Source organism: Stenella coeruleoalba (assembly GCF_951394435.1).
Source record: "Stenella coeruleoalba genome assembly, chromosome: 3".
Taxonomy (NCBI): Eukaryota; Metazoa; Chordata; class Mammalia; order Artiodactyla; family Delphinidae; genus Stenella; species Stenella coeruleoalba.
Window position 1 is genome coordinate 111431742 of NC_137148.1, and position 13968 is coordinate 111445709.

General features: G+C 49.1%; 1 protein-coding gene across 8 annotated transcripts in view; it reads left to right on the forward strand.

Moving 5' to 3' along the window:
* Positions 1–13968, forward strand: part of JADE2 (jade family PHD finger 2) — a 139984-nt gene that overhangs the window by 25905 nt on the left and 100111 nt on the right. For all 8 annotated transcript variants that reach the window (XM_079916038.1, XM_079916033.1, XM_079916043.1 and 5 more), the window contains one exon: positions 1184–1296. The gene's annotated coding sequence lies outside the window, so the exon portion shown is untranslated. The remainder of the gene's footprint in view (positions 1–1183; positions 1297–13968) is intronic.

The window sequence follows — 13968 nt, forward strand, 5'->3', positions numbered from 1 at the left end:
AGTGTTGCTGGAGTGCCATGGAAAGTAAGGGCTGGCTGCAGTGGGGCCAGTCATGTGGGGACTCGGGGGCCTCAGGAGAAAGTCCATACTTCACTCAAGAAACTGAGTGCTGTGGTCAGTTTTGTACTGTAGAACTGTCACTCTGGCTGCCCGTGAAGAGTGGTTGGAGGGGAACAGACTAGAGGCATAAAGACCTGTTAGGAGGTGGCTACAGGCATCTGAGCAGGAAGTGATGACCTGAACTTAGTAAAACAAGTGGAGGGAACTGATTCAAGAGATGTTTTGGCCAGGATTTAACCTGAGAAACGAGACAATGATGACCGTCAGATTTTAAGCAAGGACAACCATGTGGTTAGGGTGTCGCCATCACAGGAGAAAGAAACCCCAGGAGGAGAAGCAGGTTTGGGGGAGGGGGATGGGCTGGACAATGGTGAGTTCAGTTTGAGACATGGTGAGTATGAAGGACCTATGCACATGCAGGTGGAAGCATTCTGAGGCAGATGGACACACAGGTGTGAAATCTAGGGAGCAGTTCAGGCTGTGAAGCTGGAGGGAATGTGGGCACAGACAAATTTACATGAGTGTGGTTGGGGAGGAGAGGGCAGGGGAAGAAGCGGAGGGGCATCATGCCCTTCGGCCCTAAAATTCTCACCTGCTGAGAATGAGGGTGGGGAAGGGGCTAAGGGCAAGGAGAGGATGCTCGGAACACCCGTTAGGGGAAATACCAGAGAATCTGACCTAGGCCTAGCAATACAGGGGCCCTGGTGGCTTTGGAGGTCATAAATCTGCATTAGCACTGACCTGTCCTCCTCAGGGTCTTCTCCAGGACATAGAAGGCAGGAAGGTTGGTCGGCCTGTAGTACTTGGGCTGCAGTCTTACAAGACAATTGTGGCAGAAGGTTCATTTCCTTTTGAGTGTGTAGCAGAGACAGCTAACTGTTCACCAAAAAAAAAAAAGTGTATCCCTTGCCCTGCCATAGAACAGAGTTGAGGCTAGGAAGGGGCGTCCCAGCAGAGGCTACATTTCCCAGCATATACCCCTCCTCTCACATCTGTTACATCTGAGAGGAGTCAAGTGACACGTTCTTGCCAATGGAATGTTGATCAGGGATGACATGTATTTTCCAGCCCCAAATAGTTAAGAAGCAGATGTGCCTTCTCCACCCTTCTTTTCCTCTTCTAGTTTAAGGCCCCCTTGGAAACCACATGTTGGAGATGGCAGAGCCACAAGGTGGAAGGATCCCGGTCCCTAAATCATCACTTGGAGGACACACACCACTGATCAGGAACACCCACGTGAGTTGTTTGTGAACAAGAAATCAGCTATATTGTCTGAGCCAATATACATTTGGGGATTTGTTTGTTATAGCATCTAGCATTATCCTAACTAATACCGGGTTTAAGAAAATTGTTGGTTGTTCAGATGATTCTGATGCGGCCAGACTGGAGAATCAATTGAAGCCTCTCGGGACAGACAGTCTTTCTTGAGGTGCAAGAGCAGGAGTGGAGAGCAGACTGAAAATATCTAGAAAGCAGGAGGTCAAGGCCTCTGGTAGAATTCAGGAGGCTAACATTTCAGAGAGGGGCTATCCTGCAGTGTGGCAAGAGCCAATGGGAAAAGGTAAGGAACATTAAGCAGGTCCGGGAACTGTGATGCTGGGGGTCAGGAATCATGTTGGATGGTTAGTCCACTTGGAAATTGTGGTCTGTGACGAAGCAGGACATGGGGTGGAGAGAGAGTGTCAGAGGTCTGGCCACTGTCTTGCAACCAGGGCAATGGGAAGAAGTGCTTTAGTTAAAAACTAGACTAACCATCAGGACTTAGCCATCACTAAGCCCTGTCAGCTGCCATGGCTGAATGGATCTGAGCAGGGTGTCTCATCATTGGTGAGGATTTGTTCATTAGGCCACAGAGATGCACACCCGAAAGCTGGTCCATGAAAAGGAGCACCTGTAAATGCTGAGGCAGGCTAACTGCATCCAGCCACAGAAACAGCCAGACCCACAGCAAGAGTGCTTTCTTCAGTTGGTAGAGAAGCTTGGCACTCTCCAAATTGCTTATTTACACGTCTGTTTGAGCCTCATGGACATCCCATATTAAAGACAGTGTCCCTCTGTGCCAGGTAAGGTCACCAAAGTGTTAAATAAATGATAGCACTCAGAAGGGAGTGGAGCCAAGGTCTCCTGATCCTTGGCCAGTGGTCCTCATTATAAAATCCCTTTTACAGACATTTTTAGACATTAACTACCCATCATCTTGGGAAGATTTAGGCCTCAACACACCCCTGGCAGCAGGAATGACGGGGATGGCCTCCAAAGGCACTTCCAGCTAGCAATTCTTAAAAGAGTTTCTGAATGAGCAGTTCCAAAATAAGACTAGGAATAGGAATGACAGAAAACGCAAAATAATAGTTGTGAAAATAAGAGAAGTTTATGTCTCTTAAAAAAGAGTCTGATGTAAAAAAAAAAAAAAAAAGTCTGATGTAAAGGTAAGGGCTGCTATGGCCCTCCACAATTTCAGAGGGTCAAGGCTCCTTCTATTTTGTTTTTTTTCCTTTATTGTTGTGTAACAAATTACCTCAAAACTCAGTGGCTTATAACAACAATAAGCTTTTCTTACCTCACACTTTCTGTGCGTCAGGAATTCAGGAGTAATTTTGCTAGGTGATTCTGGCTTAAGCTCTCTCATAAGGTTGCAGTCAGGATGTCAGAATGGAGCTGTGGTCACTTGATGGCTTGAAGGGCACTGCAACATTGGTTCTGGCTGATGGCAGGAAGCCTCAGTTCCTCACCACCTATAATCCTCCATAGGGTTGCTTGAGTGTGCTTACAACATGGCAGCTGGCTTCCACTAGCCTAGAGCAAGTGCAGAAGCTGCAGTGTCCTTTATGAAGTAGTCTCAGAAATCACACTATCATTTCTGCAATATCCTGTCGGTTACACGGGTCAGTCCTGTTGAATACGGGAGAGAATGAAACAAGGACCTTCCAGTAGTTGAGAATTACTGGAGGCCATCTTGGAAGTTGGGCTACCATATCTGCCATCTTCAGAGAGTGGCTTCATCCCAATATTCTAATATGGCTGCTTTAACTCCAGCTGTCACATCACAGAAGGTACTTTCTGGCTGGCATGAAAAAAGAAGAAAGGAAGAAGGCATGCCTTTCAAGAAGTTGCATACACTATCCTACTTATAGCTTATTGACCAAAACAGTCACATAGCTGGAAAGGAGGCTGGGAAATCTAGTATTTATTTTGGATGCCATGTACTCAGCTAGACCAGATACTGGGGGACACTTGGCAGTCTCTGACACATCAGCAATGTTCCTGTGTATATTTCAAAGGATGGTGTGGGGAGGGGAGCACAGAGGACATCACTATCTTGGGTTACTGACCTGGCTAAGGACTTCTGACCCATCTTGTCTGGGAAACGTGTGTGTGTGTGTGTGTGTGTGTGTGTGTGTGTGTGTGTGTGTGTGTTGCAGGGACAGGGGAGGAGTGCAGATAAGTGCTTTATCCTGTAATTAGTGAATCTCAGTGTCAAGAGAAAATAGTCCTTAGAAGAACTCAGGAGACAAATGAACATTAAAAACAGACTGAGTCCTAGAAACCCAGCCAAGAGTGGTCCCAAGAATTAAGATGATCCAGAAAATGAGAAGGCCATCACAGGAGACGCTGTGAGAGCAGCCTCACTCTGCACCCAGACATGCAAGTTTAAATAAATTCTAGGTAGCCCAACTTATGACCCCAATGCAGAAGCCCAGACGGGCAACTCTACCAGCTGTGTTTTTAAAAGATTGCATGATTCCTGATCAATGAACCAAAGAGACCAAATGCAAAAGTGTTTAGAGCTGAGCTGCAGATTTGCCCAGAGACCTGTTAGAGACCAGAGCCAAGGCTTGAGCAGCCAGCTGGGTGCTGACTCAAGCTGGGAGTGAGCCCGACATTGGAGCCTAGCTAAGCAGAAGATGAGCCATCAGCCAGCCAGAGAATTCTAAGGCTTGAGAAGCCCACAGAAAAGCTGCCCTGGCAGAAGGAGGGCAAGGCTCTGACTTGGCTGAGTGGCTGGTGACAGAGGGCACTGTCATCCTAGAGGAATGCAAAGTCTGGAGCGAGAGGCCTACAGCTGGGGCATCCAAGGGGGCAGCTGGTACTGCCAAGGCCCCTGTGGCAGGAGCTGGCTTCCTCTTCATTGCCAAGGCCTGCCTAGACCTTGGATCCTTATCTTGAGGGTGGAAGAGGTGGACTGAGGATTCAGAGGTGCTCGCTTCATGGAGGGTGACTACAGTCTCCTACCTGCCTGGCTAGTCTCGTGTGCCCTGCCCATAGCCCAAGCTGGATAACGTCCTGGGTCCTGAGTCCACACCAGGCCATCTCCAGATGGGGTATCAGGACACCCTGGGTAGGCAGCATGCTCACTCACCCGGGTCACAACCCATGACCCTTATTGTACGTGGGTTGTCAATCATCACCACATTGCTGTGCACAAGGGTCCACCTCCAGAGCAGTAAGGGATCACCACAGCTCCAGCCTTCCTCACTCTGCCTTGGCCCGAGTGCCAAGGTCACCGAGAATTTGGGGGACCTCTACAGACTGCTAGTTTGAGGACCCTTTCAAGAAAGACACCTCCAGGTGTGGCTGACATCGGGCTCCAACCTCAGGTGGGGGTAGGGGGGTGTTGGAAGCTAAGGGTGGGCTGGTAGGGGGTAGTTAGGAAGGGTAGAGCGTCCCAAAGTGGCCTGGAATTGGCTTGGGAAATCCAGGACTGTGCTTTGTGGCTCTGTTGCAGCAATGCTTAGCGAGCACCTGCTCAATGAGGCAGACACTTGGCTACCCCCTGGGTACACAGAGCAGAGGAAGGCTCATATGACATCACACCAGACCATAAGTAAAGCAAAACAGCAGAGGGTGCAATATGCAGTGATAGGTTAAATACAAGACACAGAAACAATGGAGGAGGGGAATGTGCTGGTAGAGTGGTAAAGGGAAGCTTCACTTCACAGAAGAGGTGGTACCTGCAAGAAAGAACAGGAGTTCCTCAGCCACGATAGGGCCAGGTGAGGAAGGGAATCTAGGCAAAGGGAACAGCAAGCCCCAGAGCTCTTAGCTGTGAGACCACCAGCAGTACAGGAAGAGATTTTCCTTGCCTGATGTGTTCATTAGACTCTGAAATTTCTGGGCCCTTTCAAGGTGCAGTAGCCTTGATCTCTTTCCAATAAACAACTCAGAGGAGTCAGAGAGGGGAGAAGATGCTCCCTCCCTGCTCGTTGGGTTTTCTTTCAACTTTGAGTCCTTGGTAGCTGGTCATAACAGGGCGGGGGAACCATAATTATGAAGAGGAGAAGGGTTCTTTGATCTTGAAGAACCTGCCCAAGGCCCAGTCCATCTCTATGTAGGTCCTCAAGTGACCTTGGATGGCCCCTTAGGCATGACTGTCCCCAGCAGCCTCTGTGGGGCAGGAGGCAGGGCTGGGAGGTGCACTGGGTGGGGCACTCTAACCTACCCTCCCTGCTGTCAGACCCAGTCTGTTGAGGTATCTGGCCCTCTCTGGAACCCTTGGGAACCCCCAGCATTGCCAAAGCACCGTCCTGCATCTTGCAGGTGGCCCTACAGTGTGAGAATCGTCATCTGGCTCATTCTGACACATCCTACTAACTTTTTTGGTGGTGTACAGGCTTGCTTTTCCTCTAGGGCCCAGGAAAACGTGATATGCAAATGAATCACCAGGTGACCCCAAATCAAACAGCTGCTCTGGAGTTCTCCTGTGAAGGCAAAAGGAGCTGGAGGCCCCAAGAGGTCCACCTCCTTTCTGGGTCAAGGTGGGCAAGTCAGACTGAACCAGAGTTACACTGGGATGTCACCTTGTCTCTGGCTACAGGTGGACCAGGAACCTCAGGCAGAGCCGCCAGTGCCCAGCGAGGCTTTGGGAGGATTTGTGGTGCAGGTGGAGGGTGGGTCATCAGTGCTGAGGTCCTGGCCAGCCCAGCTCATTCATCCAGGAACCCCTTTCCCCTGACTGTTGCTCTTCTCACTGGGATATGCAAACAGCCTCATGGCAGGCCTGGCCTTTCTCTCACCTATGCCAGCTCCAGCCCCAAGGCCTAGCTCAGGTCACATCTCTCTGGTTCAAAAACCCCTTAATATAAACTCCTTGGTCTGGCGTCCAAGGCCCTACCCACTACAGTACTAACTCACCTCTCACCAGTCTTCCATAAACTCCTCCTCCAGACCAGTGTGTGCCCATCCTTTTTGCCCTCTTCCCCTAAAGCTCTCTCATCTTTGAGCCCAGGGAGGCATTTCTAGTTCACAGGAAGATATTCATTCTGTTCACCCAAGAGCCAGAAACTCAAGTTCAAAAGGCAGCCAGGCTGCTTGAGAATCCTCTTGGCCTAGCACAACCCCCACTATAAGCCCGGGCTGAGCTGAGCGGAAAGTCAGGCAGCTTTAACGGCACGGCCACTCGGTCAGATGGAGAGACGCAGAGTTTTAACGCTGGCCTGCCTTTCTCCAGCCTGGGCCCTTGCCTGGCCCCTGTAGGTCCAATGTTCTGGCTGGTCAGCCTGGAGCCCTCTACTCGCCGTGTGCCCTGCTGGCGAAGCAGTGAGTCTCCTTACAGCATGGCTCAGGAGAATAATCTGCCCAAGGGACTACTCACCCTCCTTAGAGTAGGAACTAGAGGAAGAAGCGGGGCTGTGCTGGCATCTCCTTCTCCAGAGGTTCCAGCCCACGTTTCTAGGCAGTTTGAGCAACAGGGGATAGATGTCTTCCCTAAATAACCCAAGGTACCACATCTCTCCCCGACACTCCAATTCAAATAAAATATTTAAGGAAGAGAAGGGACTGCGGTACACCAAGGTGGGAACACCTAACCCCAATTGAGAGATGTCAGGGAAGGCTCCCAGGTATTGGCATATACACTGACACTTAAAAAATTAGCAGGATGTGGCCAGGTGAAGGTGAGAACAGCATTCCACACAGAAGGAACACCACTGGCAAAGGCCTAACGGTGAGAGGGAGCATGACTTTGGAGAAACTGGAAATTCACTGTGGCTGAGCCTAGTGTGTGAGGGGGACGTGGAGGGGGTGGGCTTGGAGAGGTCGACTGCTTGGGTGTGCAAACCTCAGGGCTTTGTCCCAGTGGCTAAAGGGAGTCAAGGAAAGGTTTTAAGAAGATAAGTGACATTTCAGACAGATGACTCATAGACCATGAGCTGGAGGTGATAAGTTTGGAGGAAATGAATGCCTTTGGGTGAGCAATAATGGTAGCCTAGACTAGGGCAGGCACAGTGGAAGACGAGAGGAAATAGAATTCAACACAGCATGAGGGGGTGAGGAAGAGGAAGGCGACCCTGGCTTAGGTGTTGAGGATATAGATCACAGATCGACAGTCACATTCAGCAAACAATTATTAACTGGACTGGACTCAGGGTGTAGGGATCTGGAGGTCCCCACATACTTTCATACGTAAAGAATTGAAGGCCAGTGGCCAGTGATAAGCCCCAATCTGGCCATCTAGCCTGCTGACATCAGGGCAGACCTGACTGGGCACCCAAATCTTGATTCGGGCATATCATGTACACACAGAGGCTGCTAGCCACCATAATCCTGAAGCAGACACCCCAGGTCCACAGCCGACCACTCTCAGCCAACCCAGTGCTCCCCTGACCTACAAGCCAGACATCCCTAGTCAATCAGCAACGCTCAGAAACTTTGTCTTTTGAATACAGAACAGAGATAGTTCATGACCAACCCCATTTCTCCCCCTTCCCCAACCTAGACTCTCTGCTGGAACAGTGTTTTGTTTGGCAGTAAAACTTTTCTACTCAGCACTCAATCTTTGGCCTCTAGTCTTAACTCAAGCCAGAGGCCTCCACCAGCCACAGGGCCTGAAGGGGCTTCAACAAAGTTGGATACACCTTATATGTTCTTTGCACAATTCTGATATTCTATACTCTGTGGTCCTTCTTTGAGCTCTCCTGGGCACCTGCGGGTGCAGTGAGCAGCCCAATAGGGGCTGAGGGTGTTATCTGAGGCCATGAAACATGGGGGCATTGGGCTGTGGGGTATGGTGGAAGAATACAGGTAGGAATCCCAAACCCTTGGTTATGGTCTCCAGCTCCCCAGGTGACCTTTCCTCTTTGGGCCCGTCCCTCCAGCCCCCAGGCCTTTGCACATGCTGTTCCCTCTGCCTGGAATACTCTTCCCCTTCCCCTTTGTCTGTTTGACTCGTCCTTCAGGTCTCTGCTTTCTCAGGGAACACCTTTTTTTTTTTTTTAATAAATTTATGTTTTTGTTTTATTTATTTTGGGCTGTGTTGGCTCTTCGTTGCTGCGCGGGCTTTCTCTAGTTGCAGTGAGTGGGGGCCACTCTTCGTTGCGGTGCGTGGGCTTCTCATCGTGGTGACTTCTCTTGTTTTGGAGCACGGGCTCTAGGCATGTGGGCTTCAGGAGTTGTGGCACAAGGGCTCAGTAGTTGTGGTTCGTGGGCTCTAGAGCGCAGGCTCAGTAGTTGTAGCGCACGGGCTTAGTTGCTCTGCGGCATCTCACTGACTTCCTGATCCAGGTCAGATTCTTTAGTTAAATATTCCCATAGACCCATGTTCCATTACTTCTTTCCCTTCATTAGGGGTTTTTGTTTATTTGTTTGTTTGCTACCATCTGCCTCCCCCAGCAGACTTCCATGAGAGAGAGGTTCTGTCCTACTCACTGTTGTATCCCCAGGCCCTGGCAAGGGACCTGTCCAGTAGTAGGTACTGAATGAATGCATGAATGAACAGGTGGATAGATTTCACTTGGTAAAACAAAAGCTCAATTGGATGAGACCCTTCCCAGCACTGACGTAACCTTCTAGGCCTCTACCGTTTCATCTCTGAAATAGGAAGAATGTTCCCTGCTGGCTGCTTTACTTCTGTATCTAAAATGACTCCAGTTAGTCTGATGAAGTTTGGGATGCTTTAAAAACAACTGGGATAAAGGTTCCTATTTGGCTCAAGGACCTTATTTTCTGACCCCTAGTCACATATATATGAACATTGAGAGAGAAATTCAGGCTGTGCCAGAAACCCCAGGGCCCTCTGTCAGAGTTGGAGTTAGACAGCCCCTTCCAGAGAAGGATGAGTGGCCAGAAGCCCCAGCCATGCCTCCTAGAGTTAGGGCGGTTAAGGCTCTCCTGTGTTCCCATGGCCCGGCAGGCAGGGTGGATGAGTGTCACAGCTCAGAACTGGGAATGGTGCCCCCAGGGGCTCAAAGTCTACTCATTTATCCTTCTGTCTGTCTTCAGTGATGGACTGAGTGTAGGAGTTTTTCTGAGGCAAAGCCAGAGGTATGGCTTAGGGCCCAGTGAATCATCTCCCAAGAGTCTAGGCTGCACAAGAAGGCTGCCTGTGTCCACCACTGCTTTCACTGCTGCAGGTGGACCTCACCTGCTGAGGTCCAGATCTGCTTATAAGATGCACCAGGATGAGGACACCATCTTTATAATCTTCACGAAGAGATTCTGCCCAGCCATCCTCTCCCTGAGGGCCCATAACTACACATTCCTATTCCCCACAGTCTTGAGGGAACTTGCTCCTCCTGGAAGGGGTAGCTGGCTGGACTGGAAGGATGACCTGGTCAGGGTCTGGAGTGAGACAGAATCTCAGCCACATCAAAATTTGCGCTAATATCCCTAGCCAGGATACGGAGTACCAGGTCCTAATAAGTCAATAAGGTTCTTCAAGAGCTGAAAAACCTAAACGAGGAAAAGGAGGAGGCATCTGATTCTGGAGGAGCCTTTTCAGTGGCTTAGGAATGCAATGCACATTATACAAATGGGTAAACTCCTGCCATGGAGACCTGTCTCTGATGGAGACCTGGGAAGAGCCAAAGCTTTCAGTATTTTAAAGAAGGGTAGCCCCTTGCCCCCTTCAATGTGCTAGCTCTGTGCCTTCTCCTTCTGCTCAGACCACCATTCATCCTTACTGCACTGCTGGTTCCCGGTCACCTTGGGACACCCTAGCTGGCCCAGGCCCTCCTTAAACAAACTCACAAGAGTCAATACAATCACTATCAAAATCCCAACAATGTTTTTTTCAGATATAGAAAAATCCATCTTAAAGTTCATATGGAATCTCAAGGGACCCTGAATAGCCAAAACGATCTTGAAAAAGAACAAACTTGGAGGTCTCATATCACCTGATTTCAAAACTTACTTCAAAGCTATAGTAATCAAAAGAGTGTGGCACTGACATAGAGACAGACATACAGACATATAGACAAATGAAATATAATATAAATATAATACAAGAAATACAAAAAATAAATCCTCACATGTATAGTCCAATGGTTTTTTTTTTTTTTTTTGCGGTACGTGGGCCTCTCACTGTTGTGGCCTCTCCCGTCGCGGAGCACAGGCTCCAGACACACAGGCTCAGCAGCCACGGCTCACGGGCCCAGCCGCTCTGCGGCATGTGGGATCTTCCCGGACCGGGGCACGAACCCGTGTCCCCTGCATCGGCAGGCGGACTCTCAACCACTGCGCCACCAGGGAAGCCCCTAGTCCAATGGTTTTTGACAAGGGTGCCAAGACAATTTAGCGAGGAAAGAACAGTCTTTTCAACAAACAGTATTGGGAAAACTGGATATCTACATGCAAAAGAATGAAGTTGGATCTTTACTTTACAGCATATACAAATATTAACTCAAAATGGATCAAAGACCTAAACATAAGAGCTAAACTATAAAACTCTTAAAAGAGAACATAAGGGAAAATCTCCATGTCATGTCATTGGATTTGGCAATGATTTCTTGCAAATGACACCAAAAGCACAGGCGACAAAAGGAAAAATAGATAAATTGGACTTCATCAAAGTTAAAAACTTTTGTGCATCAAAGGACAATACCAATAGAGTGAAAAGGAAACCCATGGAATGGGAGCAATATTTGCAAATCATATAAGGGGTTAATATCCAGAATATATAAAGAACTCCCACAACTCAACAGCAAAAAACAAACAACCGAATTTAAAATTGGACAAAGGACTTGAACAGACACTTCTCCAAAGAAGATAGGCAGATGGCCAGTAAACACATGAAAAGGTGTTCAACATCACTAATTATTAGGAAATTCAAAATTAAAATCACTATGAGATACTAATTCACACCCATTTGTATGACTACTATTAAAAAACAGAAAATAACATGTGTTGGTAAGGATGTGGAGAAATTGGAACACTTGTGCATTGCCAGTGAGAATGTAAAATGATGCAGCTGCTGTGGGAAATGATATGGCAGTTCTTCAAAAAATTAAAAAGAATTACCATATGATCCAGTGATTTTAGTTCTGGGTATATACCTAAAAGAACTGAAAGTAAGGACTTGAACAGATGTTTATACACTTGTGTTCATAGCAGCATAATTCACAATAGGCAAAAAGTGGTAATAACTCAAATGTACATCAGTGGATGAATGGCCAAACAAAATGAGGTGTATACATAAAATGGAATATTATTCAGCCTTAAAAAGGAAGGAAATTCTCATATATACTACACTATACATGAACTTTGAAGACATTATGCTAGGTGAAATAAACCAGACACAAAAAGACAAATACTGTACGATTCCACTTGTATGAGGTATCTAGAGTGGAGTTCATAGAGACAGAAAGTAGAATGTGGTTGTGGGCTAGGGGGAGAAAGGTATGGGGAATTGTTGTTTAATGGGTACAGAGCTTCATTTTGGGATGACGAAAAACTCCTGGAGATGGATGGTGACGATTGCTGTACAACAATGTGGATTTACTTAATGCCACTAAACTATACACTTAAAAATAGTTAAAGTGGTAAATTTTATGTTATGTATATTTTACCACAATAAAAAAAGAAAAAGTTGAATGGGAGTAGGCACCTGAATCTGTAAGTGTCCTCTTCTGAGAGCTTACTCATGACCCTAGGAGATAGTGGGAGGGATGGGAGCAAAGGAAGGGGGCTGTCTGTTCCCCACCTCTACCACCAACCTCCCTTTATTTCTGCCTCTCTAACTTGTGGTCATATCACATGTCTTGTTCTATGTGTGTTGTCTAGATTGTGACTGTCATTCTCAAGTAGGTAGACTCAAGAATAAAGAAATATGACGGCAAGAGGTGACAGGTGTTGGGGGGATAGATTCAGGTTCAGCAGGGATTCTCAGAGCCTTGGAGGGGGTTGGCAGATTGAAAAGTCTTCCCAGTCTTAAAAGAGGAGTAAGTGACAGTTAAGAGGCCACAGAGATGGGAGGGTCATAGTCAAGCTAGGGGCACACAGAATCAGGCCACTGTAGCTGAGTTCTGTGGTCAAGGTAGCAGGAGATGGGGCGGGAGTCAGATTGGGCAGGACATTTACCCAAGGGGATCATAGCGCCCTGGAGGGTTTGCAATAGGAGAGAGATCCATTTGACTTACATTTTGAGATGCTCACCCTGGCTGTTGGGTGAAGACTGGACAGTAGGGGGCATGGGTAGGAGCAGGCAGACAGTGAGAGGCTGCTGCAGGCATCCAGAGGAGAGGTGGTGGTGGCTTGGCCTGGGTGGTGGTAGTGGAGGTGGAGGGCTATGGACAGATCCTTGAGGTGTTGGGAGGAAGAGATGCCAAGGCCTGTGGCTAGATTGGACATGGGGCTGAGGGGCTTGCTGCCCAGGGGTCTTGGGTGGATGGGTGGATGGTAATACCATTTACTGAGCTCTAACCAGTGGTGGGACAGGTTGAAGGGACAAGTCTGGCACCTGGTTGCTGAGAGATGAGTGGTCAGTTCACCTTTGCTGGTTACACATCACAGCTCTTATATTCAGAAAGTTCTTCGAGTCTAACCCTGACCTTCCAGCTGCAACTGGAGCTCCAGCCATTCCAGGTTGCCCTTGGTGAGTCTGCTCGGTGCCGAGAGGTGGTGGGACTGAGGCATGGGCTAGCGGCCAAGGGCTTGGGTGGCAGGCGTGCCTTTTGCATGACCGCTATGAAGCATATCAACCTGTGGTGCCTGTCAGCCTCAGACCCAGGGAGCCCATGCCAAGGTGCGTGGGCTGGAGGACCCGGTACAGGAGCCTCCTGCCCCAAGCACTTCAGGTCCATACATGCCCCTCATCCTGCCTCTGGAGCCCTCTCTCAGATCAGAAGCATCCCCCAGGGCCCTCGAGAAGGGCTCTTCTTCATGATTCCTTCAGAGGTAGAAGGTGGAGGGCAAAACCTCTGATCTTGATGCCAGACAAACTCCAAGAAATTACTCATCAGAGTTCAAAGCTTCAGAACCGCCGGAAAAGGGCCCTGCCCCACAGTCTGATCGGAATAGCTGGTCAGCAGGGGCTGTGGCACAGGGGGCTTTCAAGGTTGGGGCCAAGGCCCTGACCGGGCACAGCTCCTTCCAGAGCTGGGCTGCCCTACACCTCATCTTACCAAACTACAACTGCGACCAGGGAGCCATAGGCAGAAGCCCCCTTGGATCTGCCCCGCAGCTGACCAGTTGGGACCCTCAAAGCCCCCAGACCTACCCAAGACTGACTTGCCATGTGTTTGGGGTCCCATCAGTGGCTTCCTCATCCCCGATCCCTATCGTGCCCTTCTGGAAAGTGTCTATCAGTGCTGCAGCGGCCCCCATCCTGGAAGCCTGCTCCCTGACACCCTCAGGGAAGGGTCCCAGTATTGGCCTCTCATGAGCTTCCCATTCCCAGGAGCTGGGATCAGATGACCAGCCTACTCAGGTTTCCTTCTCCTGTCCACCCACCCACCGCTTAGCTCTCCTGGGCCTGGCTCACAGCCATGTCTGGTGTTAAGGCCTGCCAAAGGGTAAAGGGACGGGCACTGGGGAGGGAAGAGGTGACCGGGGCTCCACCTGGCTGGGAGAGAGCCAGGGAGTTGTCCCAGCAGAGATGACATTTTGGGAGTCATTAAATCTGGAGGAACAGAGTGGATTCACCCGGGTGGTAGCTCCCCCTCTCCTGAGCAGAAGCTTGTGTGGTGTAGCCTTGAG